Genomic DNA, 13,424 nt, shown 5'->3' on the forward strand with positions numbered 1-13,424 from the left:
TTGAGGAGGTCTATGGGACCCCTTTGGTCAATTACTCAATAAAATATAACATATTCCTGGCACTGGAGGAGTTATTGGGGGCATAAGTTACCGAGCTGAGGCATGAGTTTGTATAGTTTCTGTCATTTCTACTGCGGATAGCATCTTTTAATCCTTGGAGGTCAGAGAGGATGCTTAGTGTTATCTCAATTTTCCTATATCTATTGATACTTGCTTTGTGTCCTAATATGTGGTTAATTTTGGAGAAAGTTTCATGGTCTGTTGAGAAGAAAGTATAGTCTTTAGTGTTTAGGTGAAGTGTTATGTAGATGTCTGTTAGGACCATTTAATTTATAGTGTTATTTAACTCCAGTGTGTCTCTGTTTAGTTTCTGACCGTGTGATTTGTCTATTGGTGAGAGTGGGCTATTCAGTTCACCCATTATTACAGTGTTATAGTCAATATGTGATTTTAAATTTACTGGTGTTTCTTTTATGAAACTTTGATGCATAAATGTTTAGAATTTCAACATCCTGTTGATTTTCCTTTGATGAGTATGTCATGTTCTTCTCTATCTCCTCTGATTAGTTTTGATTTGAAGTTTATTTTAACAGATATTAAAAGAGCTGTACCTGTTTCCTTCTTGGGTATCTTTGCTTGGAATTCCCCTTTCCATCCTTTACCCTAAGGTGTTCATGTGAGCTTTTGGTGTTAGGTGTAATGATTAACTGAGTTGTAAGAAATACCAAATATGAATCTTTTTCTTCAAATCCTATACAATTTGCGTTAAGACCAAGGATTTAACATGCTTTTAATCTTCCCCACCTTGTAAGATTTTTGTGAAAATGTTTTAATCATCCCCATCCAGTAAAGCCTTGTTTATGCAAAGGCCCCAAGTTCTATTCTAGGAATTGGAGCGTCTGGAGAGGTGATGTTTATCTCTTTGGAGAAGGGATTTCTTTTCCCTTCCTCCTTCATTTCTTGTGCTCCAGTTCCTCTCACACTAGGTAACTGAATAAAATTTTAGCAGTGTGGAGGAGAAAGTTTTAAACATGTAGGAAACATATCAACAAGGAAATTGACATTCTGTATAAACCAAAGAACTGTGGGAAGTGAAGTAGCCAATCAATCATTTGTAAAGCAAGGAGCAGAAGAAACTACCGAGAAAGGAAAAATAGGAAAATCTATTATTGTCACAATAAATCTGAAACCCACTAACAAACAATCCAATCAAACAGATTTTAAGAAAACCACATAAGTGAATTTTATACTTGTTTACTTATTTGTGTGTGTGTGTGTGTGTGTGTGTGTGTGTGTGTGTCTGTGTGTGGGAGTGTGCACATGTGTGAGTGCACATGTGTGTCAGGAGCATGCATGCCATGGTGCACATGGGGAGGTCAGAGTTGGTTCTCTCCCATCATATGGATTCTGGGAACCAAACTCAGGTCATCGGGCTTTACCTAGAGAGTCATCTTGGCAGCTCTGGGTCTTGTCTTTTGAATCTCGCTGTAATGTTTCCATCTTCTAGGACACAGCAGCTTCAGACTAAGGTTTTTGTGCTGCAGGGATTCTAGCCAGTTCCTACTGTACGGATCTAAACGTTCATCTCAGCCATACAATAGAAGAGGAAGAGAGTTTGGCTGTCCTTCTTAGGTCTAGGATCCTCCACAGCAGGAAGAAATTATAATACTGACCATTGTCTTTCAGCCTCTCCCAAAAGATTTTTGGACCCAAGCCTTTTTGGGGTGGAAAGCGGGAAAGTAGGATAATGAATGCCAATGGGGACATGACTGTTCCTAGTATGGTTGAGGAGAAGGGTTTTTATTGCAGATGTAAGGAACGACACAGACAGAGGCATTTAGAAGGGTCTAGACTGCACCAGGCCAGCAAATTGAACTGGGGAAAGAAGAGAAAATAGAGGGAGCAAAGAAAGCCTGGGGGAACCAAGGGAACCAAGAAAATGCATGGGCAAAATGACTGGGTTATATAGGAAAGAGAAGGTAGGGAAGGGAAGCAAAGTCAGGCCCTGGGCTGTAGAGTTTTAGGGAAGGGGGTCGGGTGAGAAGAGCTGGAAGGAGCCCCAGAAACTTGTCCTGAGTTTCTTTGAGATGTAGTAGATGAAGAATGAAGCTAGGAAAGCCTCATGCAAACCTACAAAATAAGCTAACAAGAAAAAAACCTGCTGAAAAAGAGGAAGGCTGGAAACACTGGCCAAGACTGACATGTAACAGATAGGGCACGTACTAGAAAACCTGCGCTATGCCAATGACCATACTCCATGACACTAAAAAAATGACAGCCCTATCCTTTGAGCAGTGTACCCACAGATGGCGCTTCTACACTGTCCTCTACTACTGCCCCCTTCCATCCTCAGAAATGTATTTTTTATTTTGTCCTTGTTTTCTGTTTTTTTTTTTTTTGTGTGTGTGTGTCTCCACGTTCATGTGTGTGCATCCACCTGTGTATAGAAGCCACAGACTGATGCCAGATGTTTTTTTCTGGCACTGTCCACTAGTTTTGTTACAGGATCTTTCATTTAACCTATAACTCAACAATTGTGTTAGGCTGGTTGGCTAGCAGGTCCCAGGAAACCTCCTGTGATCACATCTGTAGTTTTATGTTTACAGATGTGCATTGTCATGCCTGGTTGTTAATACGAGTTCTGGGGACCCAAGCTCAGGCCCTCAGTGCACAACACTGTAGGGACTGTTCTATCTCTCCACAGCTGGACATGGACCACTTCCTGACACACTGTCTCTGTTTCTGCTGTAACTTCATGTTCCCGCTTAATTCCTTATTCTGGGATGTGAGTACCCAGAGGGAGCCCCCTGAACCCTAATGTCCACTCACATTACCAGAGTCCTGTGCTCTGGCCTGACCTATGCTCCTTCCAGGCTCTACAGAACTTCCTGAAAGTTCTACAGGCACAATGGGTGTTTAGAAACTGCTTTGGAAAAAAACAAGTATTGACTCCCACAAGGAGCAGTCAGGCCACCCAGGCAGAACACATCACTCCCAAGGTGAAGACAGTTATTTATTAAGGAGGTTACTCCCTTGAGTAGATCATCTTGTAGAGACAAGACTAACGAATATCACAGCTTCTTATTGAAGCTGGCATAATGATGGGTGTGACTGTATCTCAACCAGGACTGATTAATTACACTTATCTCTTGTTCCAGTTCTTCTATTTATACCCAATTCTCATCAGTACGCTTTATCACCTCAACACATATCACACACACACAGACACCCCACAAGACTAACCTGGAGTTTCTGGACCCTTTCTTTGTTACTCTTTCAAATGTGGCTGAACAAATTTCCTTTCTCTCCCAGTCACCAAGAGAGTGACTAAATCTAGCTTGTTGGGGTTGCCACTGACTTGTTTCCTAAAAACTCCAGGAAAAACACTGTTATGTAACGTATTTCTTTTTTTAAAGAAATTTAAATATTTTATTTATTATTTACACAGTGTTCTTCTTCCATGTTTGCCTGCAGGCCAGAAGAGGGCCCCAGATCTCATTACAGATGGTTGTGAGCCACCATGTGGTTGCTGGGAATTGAACTCAGGACCTCTGGAAGAGCAGTCAGTGCTCTTAACCTCTGAGCCATCTCTCCAGCCCTGTTACATATTTCTTTATGTTATTGCATGGCCTGGGAACACTGCTGTTGGCTTGCAGTGCAGGAGCAGAACTGGGTGTACTTCTTCGGCCATGCTGGCCATAAGCTCACCAAAGGACCTCAGTGTCCTCCCAACACCTAACATTGGGAGGCATTTTAACATTTGGTTCACATTCTCTTGTGATTTTAAAATTTATTTCCGCCGTGCAGTGGTGGCACATGCCTTTAATCCCAGAACTTTGGAGGCAGAGACAGGCGGATCTCTGTGAGTTCAAGGCAAGACTGGTCTACAAGAGTTAGTTCCAGAACAGGCTCCAAGCTCCAAAGCTACAGAGAAACCCTGCCTTGAAAACAAAAACAAACAACCCCCCACAAACAAAACCCACAAAAAATTTGCTTCCTTAATAGATAGGTTGGAGCCAGGCGGTGGTGGCGCACGCCTTTAATCCCAGCACTTGGGAGGCAGAGGCAGGCGGATCTCTGAGTTCAAGGCCAGCCTGGTCTACAAGAGCTAGTTCCAGGACAGGCTCTAAAAAAGCTGCAGAGAAACCCTGTCTCGAAAAACCACAAAAAAGAAAAAAGAAAAAAAAATAGATAGGTTGGATATTCTCATACCTGACTGGACACTATACATCTTTGTATTCTCTTTTATTATCCATTTTATTTGCACTGGTTCTTCTATCTTCCTGACAACTGACATGCTTCAAACACTTTTTAATTAATAAATCATGTGGAGAAATGTGAAATGACAGAGCCACTTTGCACTTTGGGAAATAATATGAAGGGTCCTAAAAAAATAATAAAAATGAAGTATTTTCTGAGCCAGCAATTCTACCTCTGGGCAATAGGAGGCAGAGTCTCAAGGGGATAATTATGTTTCATATTGATAACATCACTGTTCAGAAAAGTTAGAATGTGGACGAGACCATTAGCAAACGAGTAAGAATGTGGTATATACATGGAATTCCTAATATACATCAGTTCAAAGAAAACGATCCAACACAGACACTTCAACATGAAGGAACCTTCAGCACCCCATGTTAAACAAAAGAGCCAGGCATAAAAGACAAAGGAAGTGAGGCACAGGGAGATGCAGAGAGACGATGTGACACATGGGGACCAGCATTCATTTCTACCATTGAAAGGACGGGGAAAAGCACTCCACCAATTTTGAGTGGGGTAAGAGGACGGGAGCACTTACAGCCTTGGCTGGGTTTATTTTTTCACGTTGATGCATTTGCTATGAAGAGTGAGTACGTCAGTAAAACCCTGCCAAGATTGCCACAGAATTCATAGCTTAAGTTCGGCTTTAAGCCCTGCCTAATCCTTTAAGACACAGAAAGAAAAAGGTGTTGCTTAACAACAAGTTTCTTTAGGCAGAGTATGAAATGGAAGAAGGCATTTGTAATGAATAGTGATAATTTATATCAGATCTATCCAGGTTATGACATTTTAAAAAATAGCACTAGATTTTGTGGCATCCTCTGTAAAACTCTTAATCTCTCGTGGTTATTGTGTCTGTGCCTAACTAGACTTTGTTAGATGGGAAAAGAAAAGTTTACTTGAGTTTGGCAGAAAGATTAATACAAGGAATCACAGAAGTGGCTAGGTTCTGCTGACCAGTTTCAAGTGGTACAGAGTTCAGGCAAAGGTTTGTAGAATAAGTTCCATGGGGTCTATGGGACCCTTGGGTTACACACTGCCTTCCTGCTTTGATCAGATTATTAAAGTACTCCATGTTTGTTCTTGGAGGTACAGTCATCTTTGTGGGAACCTTGGGATTTAGAAGACATGCATCCTGAGAAGTCTGGACATTAAATGCTGTCTGCCCCTTCTTAGGCTTTCTGACAAGCCAGCAGGACTCTCATATTTCCAGACAGTGAGTAGGATCACTCAGATTGAAAACCACTGGATCACATAATCCCAGAGACGATGAAGAAGCATCACCCCTAAAAGCTTCGATTGCTTGATTTGGGAAATATTATTAACGCGTATGGAAGGATAGAAAGGACTACAAACCTCAGTTAGTTAGACTAACAGGCATTCAGGAATATTTGGGGGAAAGAAGCAAGAGTAGAGAGAAAGCATCAGGATAAACTGAAATTCAGAAGTGCGAGCAAGTCTATGTAGAGGACAACATTTAGTGTGACCCTAGGAGTATGTGACTAGCTGTAAAGATGGAATCTTAGAAATGAAGCTGTCAGGAAGCAAAAGGACCTGAGAAGACTCAGCATGGTGGGTAGACCTGAGATGAATGGGGAGCTTAGGTAATGGAACTTTCCAGAATGAACCTGAGTGACAGGAATGCAGGGTGAAGCATTTTTCTAAATTAGTCAGTTGCCAGCACCAAACAACAACAAACAAACAAAACAACAAACCTAACATTTGAAAACATGTCTCCAAGAGTCAGAGAAAGACAAAGGAAAAAGCAGTTTGATGCTTTGGTGGTGGGTGCTTCTAATCTCAGTTACTGGAGAAGCAGGGTAGGGGTGGAGGTGGCTTTAGTACAGAGGGTCTTCCTTACCATGAGTGATTCAAGAGAAACTCCATCTCAATAACAGTAACAAGGACAACAATAATTGGATACTTTATTAGTTACTTTGTTGTTGCTGTGGCAACATCATGACAAGAAGTAACTTACGAAAGCAATAATGTTATTTCTGCTATGATTTCAGAGGGTTTAGAGTTCATCATGACCAGAAGGCATAGCAGCCAGAGATAGACACAGCAACAAGAGCAAGAAGCTGAGAGCTCATATCAGCAACCTTATAAGCAGGGAAGAGAGAGCAAACTCAAAGTCAGGAGAAGCTATGAAATTTCAAAGTCCCCCTCCAGGAACACACTCCCTCCAGGAGGGTCACACCCCCTAAACCTTCTCAACAGCACCACCAACTGGGTACCAAATATTCCAATGTTTGAGCATATGAGGGACATTTCTCATTTAAATCACCCCGCGTGTCATATGCACAATTAGTGCAGCCACTAGTGCATCCCTGGAAAAAGACCTGGCAAAACATGTGAATGCCCTGGCACTAATTTATAGGGACTTTCTGTGGGCACTAACAACATGGGAGCTCTTGGCACAGAGCTGTCTATTGTAGTCTTCATAATAGTATAAAAAATATAAAAGCAAAATACCTGTCAGCATTGGAACAGGCCAGCTACAGCATGGAATGATACACTCCGCGAGAAAGGTTAGGAATAAATATTTCAAGAAAAATATTAATAATGCATTAATCGATTTCTTAAAGTTACAAAACTATATGTGGAGTAACCAAAAAAAGGGAAGTAAGTTCTGTATGTGTTGATCTAAAGATGGAGAAAGGTGTGGAAATGTTCTTTTTTGATGAATTCTATTATAGGATAGAGTTTAAGAGAGGAGAGAGATCCAAGGTAATTGCCTTATACATCGTGACCCTTTTAGTCATTGCAAGCATTGTTATTCTTACCATTCATTACTGGTAAAACTACTGGGGCTGGTGATACAGCTCAGCGAGGAAAGGCACTTGCCTCCAAATCTGATGACCTAAATTCAGTCACTGGAAGCCGTGTGGTGGAAGAAGAGAACCAACTCTCACAAGTTGTCCTCACCTCCATACGCACACTGTGCAACCGACCCCCTTCAAACAAAACAAAGAGTGCAAAAAAGGGGCCATTGTGATGAACTAAGCAATGTATTTTCCTCCATAGAGTGATAAAGTCAAATGATTAGATAATGCACAAGCAGCATCAAGAGTCAGGGCAGTTTTTGAGCATTAAAGGAAACAATAAAAGAAAAAACTGTTTAAAGAAGAGTGTGAACAAAGAGCTCCAAGTATGTTTTTTGCATTTAATAATATTTTTAGAAACACACTTCAAGTTGTAATTGAAATATTCATGTAAAGATTTCATGCGAGTGAGATCTGCATCATAGGAAAATTTCCATATATATGAACACATTTCCATATAAATATATTTCTATACATATTCCATATACACATATATCTATTAGGAGTTAATTCAAATTTTTTTATTTTTTTATTTGGGTGAGATTTTGTTTCTATTTCTGTGTATAGGTGTTTGGTCTGCATGTAGTTCTGTGACCTACTATATGCAGGTAGTGCCTGTGGAGGCCAGGAGAGGGTGTTGGATTCTCTGGAAGTTACAGACAGTAGTTAATCATTATGCAGGTGATGAGAATTGAACCTAGGTCCTCAGGAAGAACAGTTAGTGTTTGCAACTGACTGCTCTGTCCAGCCTCCTCAAATATTTCTTGTATATTACTTGGTGAGTACTGATAGGTATTGAAGTGCTTCCCTTTCATATAAAGACCCCAATTTAATTACTATCATTGTCAAAAATATGACTCTAAACAAATAATAATCTCTAGGCTTTTTTTTAACAAGAGCATTTCAGCATTCAGAACTCAAACACATCCACTGGCACCTGTCTTGTTTGCTTGACTGAGAAATGCCAGTTAAAACTGTTTAGTGTCTCTAAGTATTGCCTAGAACCAGTGTAGTGTTTTACTAAACACAACCCATCCCTAGCCTTTGGCTATAGATACACCATTCCATGCAATGGAATAGAGAAAAACAAGAGCATCCCGTCGATACGCAGAAATAAAGCTACCCTTTTAAGCACAAGTGGCAAAGAGCTGCTTCACGTGGATGCTGTTTGTTGCAGAACCCGGAGAAGAGACATTACTCCTTTGGATGAAATTGGGGTAGTATGTCCGAGTTTTCTTTCCACCTCCACCCACTTAAACTGGTGTGCTGTGCTAGAAGCTGTAAATCTGGGAGTCATTAGTGAACTCCACCCCTGGCTTCCAGTTCCACAGGAACATAAGTAGGTGGATAGGTGTGCAGCAGGGTGGTGGCCCTGGCCCATCCATCATGCCCCTGCTTGTCCAGTTGTTGAGCCAACAAGAGGTTGCAGCCCCGGAGAGGAAAGACCAGCTCCCCTCCAGCTTATCTCTGTGTTCTCCACCTCCCTTCTTACATAATGTTGCAAGGGCATTGACTTTGAAATTCAATACTAGCACTATAGTTTCAAAGGTACTGTTTGGAATGCTACTTTGTCCTCCTAGTCCCAATTCTTTTGTTTGTAAAGGTAAGTCTCCACAGCCTTTTTGTAGAGTAATTAAGAAAATAAGCAACAAACTCGAGGTACAAAGTCTGCTCAGGAAACAGGGATCTATCGACACAAACTATCTTACTGTATCCTGGATTCAAGCTGTCTGACCATGGTTTCTCTTTGAGGTTTCCTCTTAGTAGCTAACTGACTGTCTATCCATCTGTCCTCCTGGATCATTTATGTCTATAGTCTTCTCCCTGAGCACGTTGGGAAGCACAAATCTGAGTGCAACCAACTGTGTAAAACCAGCTAATCCACCTCCTAATATAAAAATTGGGAACAGATGTTTAAATTCTCCACAACACTGTAATTTAATAAAATAAAATTTATCTATAATCAAAAATAAATTTCAGGTTTCTTATAATTTCTGTGGTTGTTTTAAAAAACACAAAATTTGCTATTTTAATCATTAAAAACAAGTTTTCTTTTATTTTAAACGTTTTCTCACTTGTGAACTATTTTTTTAATTATTTATTTTGTTTCATGTGAATATGTTTTGCTTGCATGAATGTCTGTGTGCCACATGGCTCAGTGGAGCCTTTTCTTGAATTTAACACCTATATTCATTAAGAATGCAAACATCTCTACATGTACCTCTGTGGTACCTGCAGCAGCCAAAGGAGTGTCAGTTCCTCTGAAACTAGAGTTACAGATGCTTGTGAGCCACCCACCATGTGAGTGTTGGGAATCAAACCTGGAAAAGAGCAGCAAGTTTTCTTAAATGCTGAGCCATCCTTCAGCACCTTGTCAGCTATGTCCTTAAATACCTGTTAGAGCAGTTGTTCTCAACCTCAGGGTCAAACAACCCAGTCACAGGGATTGCCTAAGACCTTAGGAAAACACAGATTTACATCACAATTCATAGCAGTAGCAAAATTTCAGTTATGAAGAAGCAACAAAAATAATTTTATGGCTGGTGGTCACCGCAGCATGAGGAACTGTATTAAAAGGTCACAGCATTGGGAAGGCTGAGAACCACTGCATTGGAGCAAATATGTTCCTTTCACAGCGACAAAGCTAGCATGTCGATTTTACCTGTTCCGTTTTGTTTCAGGCAGGGTCTTTATGTGGTCAATGCAGACTCCTGGATGCTGGAAGTACAAGCATGATCCATCATTTCTTACTCAATGGATCATTTTTAACTTAATTTCAATATTCAATAATAATGAAAACATTTCTATATGTGAAACACCTCAGGTTGATTTTTCTTTGTTTTAAGTTTCAAAATATTAAAATAGATTTGTCATTACTTAGATTTCCAACCTACTTCAAGTATTAAAATAATGTCTAAGCCTTGAGACATATTTTTAAATGTTTTACTTATGTAAAAATGTATTCATCCTAGAAATAAATAACAACTCTAAGATTTAAATATCCTATACTGCCAAAATATGGTTTGTAATATAAACAAACAAATGAATGAGCCAGATATTCATTACACCTGCAATCCTAGCATTTGGGGGGCAAAGTAGGAGGATGCTGTAAACGCAAGGCTGTTCTGGGCTACATGGTGAATTCTAGAACAGCCTGAACTATAGAGTGAAACCTTGTTTCAAAAAGTTGAAAGTGTAAAATGAAAAATGATCTAGAAAGAACACAATATTCAACTTTTTAACTTTTAATTTAATTTTTTAAGACAGGATCTCATGTAGCCCAGGCTGGCCGTGGGCTTCCTGCCTTTACCACCTGCATTTTACAGGCATGGAGCACAATCTCAGGTTATAATGAGCACGTCTTACAGAGTCCATATTGGGGAGATTCAGTGTTTTTCTTGGTTGCTCACACTATTCTCTTATTTGAACTATACTTTCTTCGATACTTTGAGAACAATCCTGACTCCATCTGTTCCATTGTGTTGCGAGTTTTGAGGGTTCTGTTGTTGCACTATAGCTTGCCCCAAACAAGACAGTCATACACCTACATGTGTCATAGAGCAAAGCAGAAGAGAAGGAGGATGTACGTCAGCCAGAATACAAGAAGGGCTGCAGCATGCTGTTCTCTAGAGTCCCTGCAAGTGTTGCAGCCATTAACTCCCCACAGGTGTAGTTGCCTGCAGGGGACACACACACAATTTGTGTTACCCAAATACTCTCAAGCATGGGCTTGCTCTGGTGGGTGATCAACCTATCTGGGTTCACACTGCTAGAGAAAACTGACTTTCTTTTCCAGTAGCTATCAAATGACAGTGGCTCCATAGTTAGTGTGGGACCTCATGCTCATCTTCCCACTCCTATTCTGGGATTTTGTCTCGTGGATTTTGCACAGGTCCTTTGTGTGCTGAGAATCACTACTAGTCCATATATGTGACTATTCTGTTGGGTCTGGAAACCACTCTTTCCTTGATGCTGTTGGCCACTTCAAGCTCTTACAATCCTTCTGCCCCTCTTCCATAAAGATGCCAGATCTTTGCAGGAAGAAGTGTAGTCTGGATGTCTCATTTAGGGCTGAGTGCTTCATAATCTTTTATTCTCTGCACATTGACCAGTTGGGTGTCTTTTTGTACATTGTCATGCACTGCAAGGGACAGCTTCTCTGATGATGGTTGAAAGATGATCTACGTGTGTAGCAATAAATAATTACGAGTCATTTTAATATTGTGCCCATTTAGCACAATAATAGTATTGGGTTCTCCCCTAGGGCCTATAATCTATCTGGCCAAAAGTTCATTACCTGGCTAATAGTGCCAGGTATGGATTCCATCTCATGGTGTGGGCAATAGATCTGATCAGGAAGTGATTGGATATGCCCATAAATTTGTGACATTACCACACCAGTGAGCATATCTTGTCAGGCCAGTTATTATTATAGCTTACAGGGTTCACATATGGGTGACATTTGCGATTACTTTTCTCTTTCAACAGTGTGCATATTACATTTCAGCACCACGAACACTAGTCAGTAGGAATGAAGTTTCCAGGTCAGAACCAGCTTGATTGCTCCATGGTTTGTGACTCAGGTATGTGCTAGTTTCAACAATAATGTCTTACTGTCATGTTCTGGAGAGTAGCCAAGAGTACTGACAATAACTAGAATACTTAAGAAGATATATGTGACCCAACTGTCCAATAACTCAAAATCAGCAATCTATTCCTGGTACCGTGGATTTATTTTCTAGCATGGGGTGTCTAGTTGGGGTATTGCTTCCTTATCATTGCAGGATAATTATATTAACTCTCCATATATATATATATATATGTATGTATATATATGTATGTATATGTATGTATATGTATATATATACACACATATATGAAATGTTGTATAGTAGTAGGATTCTGTATGTCTTCTTCAAAAGACCTTCAGTATTAATCAATCCTATCCTTACACTTTTCTATTTCCTGCCCTCCAATTCCCACACCAGAGTTAACCATTGTCTTTCCATTGTTTTCCTCAACCCTCTAGACCTCTGTGTTCTGTGACCCCTCTCTTGAAGGACCTTTCCCAAGCTCCTTGCTAATTCCAGACCTGTGACCTTTCAAATGTAATAATACATATGAAGATACTAAGATAACATCCAGAGTTGAGAGAATGTTCAACGTTTGTCTTTCTGGTCTGTTCTTGGGAGAGGCTGCTCATTTGTTTTATAACCAAAATAATCACGCAGAAACTATATTATTTGCAATATTGTTTGGCCAATAGCTTAAGCGTATTCCTGGCTAACTCATCTCCTAAACTAACCCATCTCCATTAATCTCTGTATTGCCACTTGGCTGTGACTTACTGGGTAAAGTCCATTGGGCATCCGTCTCTGGAGGGACTACATGGATTCTCATTGACTCCTCCTTCTTTCTCCCAGCAGTCATTTAATTTTCCCACCTAGCTCTATTCTGCCAAGCTACTGGCCAAACAGCTTTATTCATTAACCAATAAAAGTAAAACATATACAGAAGGATTTCCCACACCGTTTTCCCTTTTCTGTCTAAATGAAGGGAAAGGTTCTAACTTTAACATAGTAAAATTATATATAACAAAATAGTTATCAAGCAAGATTTATAGTTGCAATATTTATATATATTATCTTCTATCATGACTAAGGAAAATTATAACTACAACTCACTATTCTTCAGCTCCATCAAAGACTCCAGAAAGACTTAATATTACCTGAGTAAACAGAAAGTGCATTGTAAGCAACTTCCAAAACTCCAGAATTGACAGTGACAGCTCGTTGCCTGGACAGTCTCCCAAAGTTCTTCTGTTACGTTGCAGGCACCCATCTTCTGATGTCTTCTTTAATTTCTTTCTTTATCATTGTCTTAAAGGTTTCGTTACATAATTATTTCACCTTCTTAGTAACATTTATCTAATCTGTACATTTTTCAAAACTATTGTCAATGGGATTGTTCCTCTGATTTCTTTGTTGCTATGTTTATCATTTGTGCATAGAAAGGCTACTTATTTTTGTGTATTAATTTTGTATCCTGCCGCTGAGTTGAATGCATTTATCAGCTATAAGAGTTTTCTGGTACAGTCTAGGCTCCTTATATACAGAATGTCATCTGCATATGTAGATATTTTATTTCTTTTCTCCCTATTATCATTTCCTTTATTTCCTTCACATGTCTTATTGCTGTAGCCAAGACTTCAAGAATTATACTGAACAGGAATATTAAGAGTGGGCTTGTGTTGTTCCATATTTTATTGGAAATACTTTAAGGTTTTCTCCATTTAAAATTATTGTATTAGTTACTTTTCAGCTACTGTGATAAAACACT

Source organism: Arvicola amphibius, chromosome 9 (assembly GCF_903992535.2).
Source record: "Arvicola amphibius chromosome 9, mArvAmp1.2, whole genome shotgun sequence".
Classification (NCBI taxonomy): domain Eukaryota; kingdom Metazoa; phylum Chordata; class Mammalia; order Rodentia; family Cricetidae; genus Arvicola; species Arvicola amphibius.